The 13,023-nt window shown below is 39.5% G+C and overlaps 1 protein-coding gene across 11 annotated transcripts in view; it reads right to left on the bottom strand.

The window, feature by feature from the left end:
• PARG (poly(ADP-ribose) glycohydrolase) overlaps positions 1-13,023 on the bottom strand; it is a 185,652-nt gene that overhangs the window by 88,709 nt on the left and 83,920 nt on the right. The window lies entirely within an intron of this gene.

Below are 13,023 nucleotides of genomic sequence, written 5' to 3'. Positions count from 1 at the left end.
TCTAATCTTCATTATTTCTTTGCTTTTACTTGCTTTGGGGTTAGTTTGCTGTTCTTTCTCTACTTCTTCCAAGTGGACAGTTACTTCCATGCTTTTTGCCTTTTCTTCATTTTTGATATAGGCATTTAGGGCAATAAATTTCCCTCTTAGCACTGCCTTTGCTACATCCCATAAGTTTTGATATGTTGTGTTTTCATTTTCATTTGTCTTGAGATATTTACTGATTTCCCTTGTAATTTCTTCCTTGACCCACTGGTTGTTTAAGAGGGTGATGTTAAACCTCCACATATTTGTGAAGTTTCTGGCACTCTGCCTATTATTGATTTACAACTTCATTCCTTTATGATCTGCGAAAGTGTTTTGTATGATTTCAATCTTTTAAAATTTATTGAGACTTGCTTTCTGACCCAGTATATGGTCTATCCTTGAGAATGATCCATGAGCACTCAAGGAAAAGGTGTATCCTGCTATTGTGGGGTGTAATGTCCTACAAATGTCTGTCAAGTCTAGCTCATTTATTGTACCATTCAAATTCACTGTTTCTTTATTGATTCTCTGTCTAGATGTTCTGTCCACTGATGAGAGTGGGGAATTGAAGTCCCCAACTATTATGGTAGATGTGTCTATTTCTCTTTTCAGTGTTTTCAGTGTTTACCTCATATATTTTGGAGCATTCTGGCTCAGTGCATAAATATTTATGATTGTTATGTCTTCTTGTTGAATTGTTCCTTTTATTAATACATAGTGTCCTTCTTTGACTCTTTTAACTGTTCTACATTTGAAGTCTAATTTGTTGGATATTAATATAGCTACTCCTGCTCTTTTCTGATTGTTATTTGCATGAAATATCTTTTCCCAACCTTGCACTTTCAACCTATGTTTATCCTTGGGTCTTTTGATGCGTTTCCTGTAAATAGCATATAGACGTGTCCTGTTTTTTTAATTCATTCTGCCACTCAATGTCTTTTGATTGGGGAGTTTAATCCATTAACACTTAGTGTTATTATTGTATGGGTAGTACTTTCTTCTACCATTTGCCTTTTGGATTTTATATGTCATACCTAATTTTCATTCTTTTTACACTGACTGATAGTCTTCCTTTCTACACTCTTCTCCACAACTCTTTTATCTGTCTTCTCGTATCTGCCTCTAGTGCTCCCTTTAGTATTTCCTGCAGAGCCGGTCTCTTGGACACAAATTCTCTCAGTGATTTTTTTGCCTGAAAATGTTTTAATTTCTCCCTCATTTCTGAAGGACAATTTTGGTGGATATGGAACGCTGGCTTGGCAGTTTTTCTCTTTTAGTAATTTAAATATATCATCCCACTGTCTCCTCACTTCCATGGTTTCTGCTGAGAAATCTACGCATAGTCTTATTTGGCTTCCCTTGTATGTGATAGAATGCTTTTCCCTTGCTGCTTTCAAGATTCTCTCTTTCTCTTTGACCAAAGTGTCTTGGAGTACATCTACTTGTATCTATTTTCTTTGGGGTACGCGATACTTCTTGGATCTGTAATTTTAAGCCTTTCATAAGAGTTGGGAAATTTTCAGTGATAATTTCCTCCATTAATTTTTCTCCTCCTTTTCCCTTCTCTTCTCCTTCTGGGACACTCACAACACGTATATTCGTGCGCTTCATATTGTCATTCAATTCCCTGAGTCCCCGCTCATATTTTTCCGTTTTTTCCCCTATATTTTCTTTTGCTTGTCGGATTTCAGATGTTCCATCCTCCAGTTCACTAAACCTATCTTCTACCTCTCAAAATCTAATACTGTAGGTTTCCATCGTTTTTTTTATCTCTTCTACTGTGCCGTTCATTCCCATAAGTTCTGTGATTTGTTTTTTCAGGCTTTTGATTTCTTCTTTTTGTTCATTCCTTGCCTTCTTTATATCCTCCCTCAATTCATAGATTTGATTTTTGATGAGGTTTTTCATGTCTGTTTGTACATTCTGAATTAATCGTTTCAGCTCCTGTATCTCATTTGAATTGTTGGTTTGTTCCTTTGACTGGGCCATATCTTCAATTTTCCTAGTGTGATTTGTTATTTTTTGCTGGCGTCTAGGCATTTAATTACCTTAACTAGTGTTTTTTGGAGATTGTTTTCACGTCCTTTATCTGGAGTTTTCTTGCTGGATGAATTTGTTGTCTGTCCTTTGACATTCAGTTCAGCTTTTTCTGGACCTCTAGCTTAGGTTTTGTTTAACAGAGGAGAATTTTTCAGTTTTTGTTTTCTTGTTTCTTGCCCTGTCTGTAGGGTGCCTTTCCCCCCCCACCCTTAGGAGGGTCTACTTAGGTATTATAGGCCCAGCTGGATTTTCCCAGACCAAACTGGCCTCCTGTCAGGAGGAAAGAGTCACCTGCATCAGTTTTCCCTGAGGGTGAGACCCAGCAGGTTGAAAGATTTTCCTGTAAAGTTTCTCAGCTCTGTGATTTTCTTATCCTGCCTAGTATGTGGTGCTTGTCTGCCTGTGGGTCCCACCAGCATAAGATGATGCAGTAACTTTAACTTTGGTAGACTCTCCCTGCTGGGTGCATGGTGGAGACAGAGGAGAGGTTGTAGGCTGGTTTTAATGGCTTCAAATTACCAAGCCCTGGGGTCTGAATTTCTTGAGGGAGGGATTCCACCTGAGCTGGGCCTCATCCCTCCCCTGGGGAAGGCACTGGCTCCAGACAAGCTCTCAAAGAAGCTTGTTTCTGCCTATGCCTGAGGCAGTTGCAGCGTGAGAAGCCCTGAGCTGTATACAAAGGCAGCCAAGCCTTCTTACAAACATAGTCACAAAAACCTCTGTTTCTTCTTTTTTTTCCCCCTTTTTCCATCAGCCCTGCCCCCTTAGAGCCGGGGCAGAAATCAGCGACCTCTGCTTTGACCAGGTTCACCTGAGCTGGGGGCCTATTTTTAGTAGTCAGAATTTTTGAATTAATTCAGTACTTGAAGCTTAGTTGCACTCAGCCCCTGCTGCTGTTAAAGTCCCTTTCCTTTCCCCTCTGGGAAGCAGCCTGTGGGGGAGGGGCACTGGCCACCATGGCTTGGGAAACTCATGGTTCTGGGGGAGCTGTTCTGTACTGTTCCTAGTTTTTTGGTAGATGTTCTGGAGGACAAACTAAATCCCACACTGTGCTAAGCTGACATCTTGGCTCCCAATCTCCATGTAGTCTCTTTTTAATTCTATTCCCACAAATTGGTTATGTAAGCATTTTGTTCAAAACTTACATGAGTTTCCAAATTAAAATACATTTTGATTATTTCATCTCTTTAGATTATAAACCTGTCCATTCATTTAAAAGGCCCGCCGACCAATATTTGAATAACTATGTGTCAGGTATCATGCCAGGAGTAAGGACAGAACTGTAAATGATAACAGATGTGGTCACTGACCTCATGAGTCTCACATTAGAAAGACCTATGCTCTTTCTGTGACCTCCAGCATGTCAGCCTAAACTTGAAGGACAGCAATTATTAAAATCCCTCATAGTGACTATGGTGAGGTGTTTTAGTTTTCTAGCTACTAAAATAAATACCATATAATGGACTGGCCTAACAATAGGAATTCACTGGCTCATGGTTTCATAGGTTTGCTTCTACTGGGGGTCAGTATCGTCTGGTTCAGCGGCAATCTTTGGGTTCCCAGGCTTGTCTTTTCCATCACATGGCAGTGCACATAGTGGCATCATCTTCTTTCTCTTTCAGGTGCCACTGATTTCCAGTTTTTGACTGTTCCCCTTGTCTTCCTCTAAGTCCAAATTTCATTGTACTTATAAAGGATTCCAGTGATTCAGATTAAATACCCAAACTGATGAGACTTCAGTTGGCCATAATTAGCTAAAAATAACATCTTAAAAGTTCTCATTTACATTAGGTTCACATCTACAGGAATGGATTAGGATTAAAATCCGTTTTACTGGGGATCATAACTTCAAGTAACCATAAGTGGCTCTCTTCCTTCCTTCAGCACCTACAAACACAGAAAACTAGTAAAACAGAATAACTGAATTTGTCAAACGTCAAAACCGAATGATTTAAATATGTAGAAACCTACATCTAGAAAAGAGATGATTACTTATTTCTTCTTAGAATACTTGATCAAGCAAAACTAAACCTATGAAACAATATTCTCATGTTAAAGGCATATTCATATAGTACTAAGTATACGCACTGTTCTAGTTTGCTAACTGCTGGAATGCTACACACCAGAGATGGATTTGCTTTTAATAAAAGGGGATTTACTCTGTTGGTTCTTCAGAGGAAAAGCAGCTAATCTTCAACTGAGGTTCTTTCTTACATGGGAAGGCACAGGGTGCTCTCTGCTGGCCTTCTCTCCAGGCCTCTGGGTTCCAACAACTTTCCCCAGGATGATTTCTTTCTGCATCTCCAAACGCTTGGGCTAAGCTGAGTGCTGAGATGAGGTATGCTGAGCTGCTTGGACTGTGCTATGCTGAGCTTCCTCATTTAAGCACCATCCAATTAAGTCAAACATTCACTGCAGCAGGCATGCCTCCTAGTCAACTGCAGATGTAATCAGCAACAGATGAGGTTCATGTATCATTGGCTCATGCTCACAGCAACAGAACTAGGTGCCTTCACCTGGCCAAGTTGACAACTGAATCTAACAACCACAAACACCTAGGGTAATATATAAGATTCCACAAGGGTTCCATGCACTAGAGTAACTTTCCAGAAACCTACAACCTCCAGATGGGTCCCTGGTCCAGATAAGTTCTGAAACCTAGCCTAGCCTCTCTGAAGCATCAGACAGTTCCATCTCCCTACCCTGTATTAGTGGCAGACCCTGCCAATATCAAAAAGTCAGAATTGCCATAGCCCAAACAACCCCAAAGAGAGGTATGAAAAGATCAAAGGTGATGGTAGAATTATATACAGATGATAGGATTTAATAAATGAATATGAATGCTGAATCATTAAATTGATACCTTTTAGTTTACAGTATTTTAGCGCGGCTAGAAGTAAAAACCTAAAATAGTGAAACTGTAATGTCTATCAAAGACCGAAATATGTTCTCCAACTAACTGCAGTGCTGTGTTTGGAAATTTATAGTTTTTCTGTATATATGTTATTGTTCACAAAAAAGGGAAAAAAAGTCGATTGTGATGATAAAAAAAAGTTTAAGGAGATCCAAGATGGCGGCTTAGTAAGGTACATGCGTCTTAGTTCCTCCGACTCCAAATCAACTAATAGGTGAACAGAAACAGTACAGAACAGCTCCCGGGGCTACAGCAGGGAATGGACACACAGCGTAACCCAGTCTGGGCTGGCTAGTCTGACTGCGAAACTCGGCTGCGGTGAGTGAGATCCCCGAGCGGCGCGTGATTTCCCGAGCAGCCGCAGCTGCGGCGGTCCGAGCTAAACCCTCCCTCCTTCCCGGGCTGGCTGAGAGACTCGGAGAGACAAGCTTCCCAGCCAAGGCGGCCGGCGCCACACTTTTGCGGGCGGCTTCGAGTCTCAGCTTCGAGTCCGCGGCTATGAGTCTCGGATCAGAGGGCTATCCAAAGTCTGGGCTGGCAAGTCTGACTGCGAGACTCGGCTGTGGCGAGACCCCCGAGCGGCGCGTGATTTCCTGAGCAGCTGCAGCTGCGGCGGTCCGAGCTAATCCCTCCCTTCTTCCCGGGCGGGCTGAGAGACTCGGAGAGACAAGCTTCCCAGCCAAGGCGGCCGGCGCCACACTTTTGCGGGCGGCTTCGAGTCTCGGCTTCGAGTCCGCGGCTACGAGTCTCGGATCAGAGGGCTATCCAAAGTCTGGGCTGGCTAGTCTGACTGCGAGACCCGGCTGCGGTGAGACCCCCGAGCGGCGCACGATTTCCCGATCAGCGGCAGCTACAGCGGTCCGAGCTACTCCCTCCCTCCTTCCCGGGCCGGCTGAGAGTCTCGGAGAGGCAAGTTTCCCAAGCTGAGACGGCCGGCGCCCCTCTTTTGCGGGCGGCTTCGAGTCTCTGCTTCGAGTCTCGGATCGGAGGGCTATCCAAGCCGCGGTAGCCCCCCCTCCACGGGAGGCTTCCTGGTCCGGTGGGGAATCCCCCAGGCCCGCTGCGGCCCGCAACCAGCCACAGGGTCCCCTCAAGCCGCGGCAGCTGACACCCCCACCACGCGCGGCCCCTGAACCAATGGAGAGAATTGGATCCGAAATCCCCAGGCCGCGGAGATAGGTGACTGGGGGAGACCCATTCCAAACACTTGAGACAAACATGTGCCACGTGTGCCACGTACTGGGCAAGATAAGAAAAACAGATCCCAGAGATTTCACAGAAAAATCTTACAAACTTGCTGGGTCCGACACCCAGAGAAATCTGAATAAATGCCCAGACGCCAGCAGCAGAAGATAACTGTCCACGCTCAAAATATGGAGAATATGGCCCAGTCAAAGGAACAAACCAATAGCTCAAATGAGATACAAGAGCTGAGACAACTAATGCTGAATATACGAACAGAAATGGAAAACCTCTTCAAAAATGAAATCGATAAATTGAGGGAGGACATGAAGAGGACATGGGCTGAACATAAAGAAGAAATAGAAAAACTGAAAAAACAAATCGCAGAACTTATAGAAGTGAAGGATAAAGTAGCAAACATAGAAAAAATAATGAGTAGCTACAATGATAGATTTAAAGAGGCAGAAGATAGAATTAGTGATTTGGAGGATGGAACATCTGAATTCCAAAAAGAAACAGAAACTATAGGGAAAAGAATGGAAAAATTTGAACAGGGTATCAGGGAACTCAAGGACAATATGAACCGCACAAATATACGTGTTGTGGGTGTCCCAGAAGGAGAAGAGAAGGGAAAAGGAGGAGAAAAACTAATGGAAGAAATTATCACTGAAACTTTCCCAACTCTTATGAAAGACCTAAAATGACAGATCCAAGAAGTACAGCGCACCCCAAAGAGATTAGACCCAAATAGGCGTTCTCCAAGACACTTACTAGTTAGAATGTCAGAGGTCAAAGAGAAAGAGAGGATCTTGAAAGCAGCAAGAGAAAAACAATCCATCACATACAAGGGAAACCCAATAAGACTATGTGTAGATTTCTCAGCAGAAACCATGGAAGCTAGAAGACAGTGGGATGATATATTTAAAATACTAAAAGAGAAAAACTGCCAACCAAGACTCCTATATCCAGCAAAATTATCCTTCAAAAATGAGGGAGAAATTAAAACATTCTCAGACAAAAAGTCACTGAAAGAATTTGTGACCAAGAGACCAGCTCTGCAAGAAATACTAAAGGGAGCACTAGAGTCAGATACAAAAAGACAGAAGAGAGAGATATGGAAAAGAGTGCAGAAAGAAGGAAAATCAGATATGATATATATAATACAAAAGGCAAAATGTTAGAGGAAAATATTATCCAAACAGTAATAACACTAAATGTCAATGGACTGAATTCCCCAATCAAAAGACATAGATTGGCAGAATGGATTAAAAAACAGGATCCTTCTGTATGCTGTCTACAGGAAACACATCTTAGACCCAAAGATAAACATAGGTTGAAAGTGAAAGGTTGGGAAAAGATATTTCATGCAAATAACAACCAGAAAAGAGCAGGAGTGGCTATACTAATATCCAACAAATTGGACTTCAAATGTAAAACAGTTAAAAGAGACAAAGAAGGACACTATATACTAATAAAAGGAACAATTAAATAAGAAGACATAACAATCATAAATATTTACGCACCGAACCAGAATGCCCCAAAATACGTGAGGAATACACTGCAAACACTGAAAAGGGAAATAGACTCATATACCATAATAGTTGGAGACTTCAATTCCCCACTCTCATCAATGGACAGAACATCTAGACAGAGGATCAACAAAGAAATAGAGAATCTGAATATTACTATAAATGAACTAGACTTAATAGACATTTATAGGACATTACATCCCACAACAGCAGGATACACCTTTTTCTCAAGTGCTCATGGATCATTCTCAAAGATAGACCATATGCTGGGTCACAAAGCAAGTCTTAACAAATTTAAAAAGATTGAAATCTTACACAACACTTTCTCAGACCATAAAGGAATGATGTTGGAAATCAATAATAGGCAGAGTGCCAGAAAATTCACAAATACGTGGAGGCTCAACAACACACTCCTAAACAACGAGTGGGTCAAAGAAGAAATTGCTAGAGAAATTAGCAAATACCTCGAGGCGAATGAAAATGAAAACACAACATATCAAAACTTATGGGACGCAGCAAAGGCAGTGCTAAGAGGGAAATTTATTGCTCTAAATGCCTATATCAGAAAAGAAGAAAAGGCAAAAATTCAGGAATTAACTATCCATTTGGAAGAACTGGAGAAAGAACAGCAAGCTAACCCCAAAGCAAGCAAAAGGAAAGAAATAACAAAGATTAGAGCACAAATAAATGAAATTGAAAACATGAAAACAATAGAGAAAATCAATAAGGCCAGAAGTTGGTTCTATGAGAAAATCAATAAGATTGATGGGCCCTTAGCAAGATTGACAAAAAGAAGAAGAGAGAGGATGCAAATAAATAAGATCAGAAATGGAAGAGGAGACATAACTACTGACCTCACAGAAATAAAGGAGGTAATAACAGGATACTATGAACAACTTTACGCTAATAAATTCAACAATTTAGAGGAAATGGATGGGTTCCTGGAAAGACATGAACAACCAACTTTGACTCAAGAAGACATAGATGACCTCAACAAACCAATCACAAGTAAAGAAATTGAAGCAGTCATTCAAAAGCTTCCTAAAAAGAAAAGTCCAGGACCAGACGGCTTCACATGCGAATTCTATCAAACATTCCAGAAAGAATTAGTACCAACTCTCCTCAAACTCTTCAAAAAATCGAAGTGGAGGGAAAACTACCTAATTCATTCTATGAAGCCAACAACACCCTCATACCAAAACCAGGCAAAGATATTACAAGAAAAGAAAACTACAGGCCGATCTCTCTAATGAATATAGATGCAAAAATCCTCAATAAAATTCTAGCAAATCGTATCCAACAACACATTAAAAGAATTATTCATCATGACCAAGTAGGATTCATCCCAGATATGCAAGGATGGTTCAACATAAGAAAATCAATTAATGTAATACACCATATCAACAAATCAAAGCAGAAAAATCACATGATCATCTCAATTGATGCAGAGAAGGCATTTGACAAGATTCAACATTCTTTCCTGTTGAAAACACTTCAAAGGATAGGAATACAAGGGAACTTCCTTAAAATGATAGAGGGAATATATGAAAAACCCACAGCTAATATCATCCTTAATGGGGAAAAATTGAAAACTTTCCCCCTAAGATCAGGAACAAGACAAGGATGTCCACTATCACCACTATTATTCAACATTGTGTTGGAGGTTCTAGCCAGAGCAATTAGACAAGAAAATGAAATACAAGGCATCAAAATTGGAAAGGAAGAAGTAAAACTATCACTGTTTGCAGACGATATGATACTATACGTCGAAAACCCGGAAAAATCCACAACAAAACTACTAGAGCTAATAAATGAGTACAGCAAAGTAGCAGGTTACAAGATCAACATTCAAAAATCTGTAGCATTTCTATACACTAGCAATGAACAAGCGGAGGGGGAAATCAAGAAACGAATCCCTTTTACAATTGCAACTAAAAGAATAAAATACCTAGGAATAAATTTAACTAAAGAGACAAAAAACCTATATAAAGAAAACTACAAAAAACTGCTAAAAGAAATCACAGAAGACCTAAATAGATGGAAGGGCATACCGTGTTCATGGATTGGAAGACTAAATATAGTTAAGATGTCAATCCTACCTAAATTGATTTACAGATTCAATGCAATACCAATCAAAATCCCAACAACTTATTTTTCAGAAATAGAAAAACCAATAAGCAAATTTATCTGGAAGGGCAGGGTGCCCCGAATTGCTAAAAACATCTTCAGGAAAAAAAACGAAGCTGGAGGTCTTGCAGTGACTGACTTTAAGGCATATTATGAAGCCACAGTGGTCAAAACAGCATGGTATTGGCATAAAGATAGATATATCGACCAATGGAATCGAATAGAGTGCTCAGATATAGACCCTCTCATCTATGGACATTTGATCTTTGATAAGGCAGTCAAGCCAACTCACCTGGGACAGAACAGTCTCTTCAATAAATGGTGCTTAGAGAACTGGATATCCATATGCAAAAGAATGAAAGAAGACCCATATCTCACACCCTATACAAAAGTTAACTCAAAATGGATCAAAGATCTAAACATTAGGTCTAAGACCATAGAACAGTTAGAGGAAAATGTAGGGAGATATCTTATGAATCTTACAATTGGAGGCGGTCTTATGGACCTTACACCTAAAGCAAGAGCACTGAAGAAGGAAATAAATAAATGGGAGCTCCTCAAAATTAAACACTTTTGTGCATCAAAGAACTTCATCAAGAAAGTAGAAAGACAGCCTACACAATGGGAATCAATATTTGGAAACGACATATCAGATAAAGGTCTAGTATCCAGAATTTATAATGAGATTGTTCAACTCAACAACAAAAAGACAGCCAACCCAATTACAAAATGGGAAAAAGACTTGAACAGACAGCTCTCAGAGGAGGAAATACAAATGGCCAAAAGACACATGAAGAGATGCTCAATGTCCCTGGCCATTAGCGAAATGCAAATCAAAACCACAATGAGATATCATCTCACACCCACCAGAATGGCCATTATCAACAAAACAGAAAATGTCAAGTGCTGGAAAGGATGCGGTGAAAGAGGCACACTTATCCACTGTTGGTGGGAGTGTCAAATGTTGCAACCACTGTGGAATGCAGTTTGGCGGTTCCTCAAAAAGCTGAATATAGAACTGCCATACGACCCAGCAATACCATTGCTGGGAATCTACTCAAAGGAATTAAGGGCAAAAACTCAAACAGACATTTGCACACCAATGTTTATAGCAGCGTTATTTACAATTGCAAAGAGATGGAAACAACCAAAATGTCCATCAACAGACGAGTGGCTAAACAAATTGTGGTATATACATACGATGGAATATTATGCAGCTTTAAGGCAGGATAAACTTATGAAGCATGTAATAACATGGATGGACCTAGAGAACATTATGCTGAGTGAGTCTAGCCAAAAACTAAAAGACAAATACTGTATGGTCCCAATGATGTGAATCGACACTCGAGAATAAACTTGGAATATGTCATTGGTAACAGAGTTCAGCAGGAGTTAGAAACAGGGTAAGATAATGGGTAATTGGAGCTGATGGAATACAGACTGTGCAATAGGACTAGATACAAAAACTCAAAAATGGACAGCACAATAATACCTAATTGTAAAGTAATCATGTTAAAATACTGAATGAAGCTGCATCCGAGCTATAGGTTTTTGTTTTGTTTTGTTTTGTTCTTATTATTATTACTTTTATTTTTTTTCTCTATATTAACATTCTATATCTTTTTCTGTTATATTGCTAGTTCTTCTAAACCGATGCAAAGGTACTAAGAAACGATGATCATGCATCTATGTGATGATGTTAAGAATTACTGATTGCATATGTAGAATGGTATGATTTCTAAAAAAAAAATGGTCAGCACAATACTGCCTAATTGTAATGTAATTATGTTGGAACGCTGAATGAAGCTGCATCTGAGCTATAGTTTTTTTTTTTTTTCTCTTATATATTTTTGTACTTTTTATTTTTATTTGTGTTTTCTCTCTGTGTTATCACTTTATTTCTTTTTCTGTTGTCGTGTTATTTCTTTCTCTAAATCGATGCATATGTACTGAGAAATGATGACCATACACCTATGTGATGATATTAAGAATTACTGATTGCATATGTAGAATGGATTGATTTCTAATGTTGTGTTAGTTAATTTTTTTAATTAATAAAAAAAAAAAAAAGAAAAAAAAAGTTTAAGCCCTCTAGCCTCCAATATTCTGGAGTAGCTAGAAGGAAAAACATGAGAGGACCATATGGTAGCCCATGACAAACTCTGCGATCTATTCTGAAACCACCTTTGAGGAGTGCTTTGAAAACTATTGCTTTTTTATTTCTTTGCTTTGTATATATCTTATACTGTACAATAAAAAACGTTAAAAAAAAGATATTTACATGCCACAAAGACAGCAGAAGACCACCAAGCATATCACAACGCAAACTGATATAGCCCTGCCTAATGACCAAATTAAAACACCAGGAGACACCATCATTGGAACAACTAATTGAACATGTTCATACAATTCTGCTTAATAAAATAAGTGGGATGGCAAATGACATAAAGGAGATCAAGAAGACAGTAGAAGAGCACAAAGAGGAAGAGGAATCTGAAAGAACAAACAGAAAAACAGCAGAAATTAGAGAGATTAAAGACTCTGTTGACCAAATAAAAAACATAGTAGGGGCACACAACCCAGATTTGAAGAGACAAAAGAAAGAATAAGTGATATAGAGGACAGGAAACTGATTTCAAAGACTCAAAACAGCAAAGAGCATAAAAGACGGAAAAAACTGAATGGGAACTCAGGGAAATGATAAATAAAACAAAGTGCACAAATATAAGAATCACTGGTGTTCCAGAAGGAGAAGAGAGGAGTAAAGGGCTAGGAAGAGTAGTTGAGGCACATACTAATCAGTCTGTCAAATATTGAAGTGAAACAGAAAATCCTGAAAGCAACAAGAGAAAAACAATTTACTAAATACAAGGGAGACCAAATAAGACTAAGTTCAGACTACTCAACTAGCACCCTGGAGGCAAGAAGGCAGTGGTATATATTCAAGATCCTAAAAGAGAAAGACTTCCAGCCAAGAATTCTGTACCCAGTCAAATTGTCCTTCAAAACTGAGGCAGAGATTAAAGTTTTCACAGACAAAGAAGTCCTGAAAGAATCTGTCAACAAGAGACCAGCCCTACAACAAATACTGAAAGGAGTTCTACCAGCTGAAAAAAAAAAAAAAAAAGATAGGACAGGGAGGTCCGGAGGAGGGCACAGAATTGAAGACTACCACTAAGGGTAATTAAAAGATATAAAAAGGAA

This window comes from Tamandua tetradactyla, chromosome 13 (genome assembly GCF_023851605.1).
Source record: "Tamandua tetradactyla isolate mTamTet1 chromosome 13, mTamTet1.pri, whole genome shotgun sequence".
Lineage (NCBI taxonomy): Eukaryota > Metazoa > Chordata > Mammalia > Pilosa > Myrmecophagidae > Tamandua > Tamandua tetradactyla.
The sequence above is the reverse complement of the archived record's forward strand: the minus strand, read 5'-3'. Positions and strand labels throughout refer to the sequence as shown.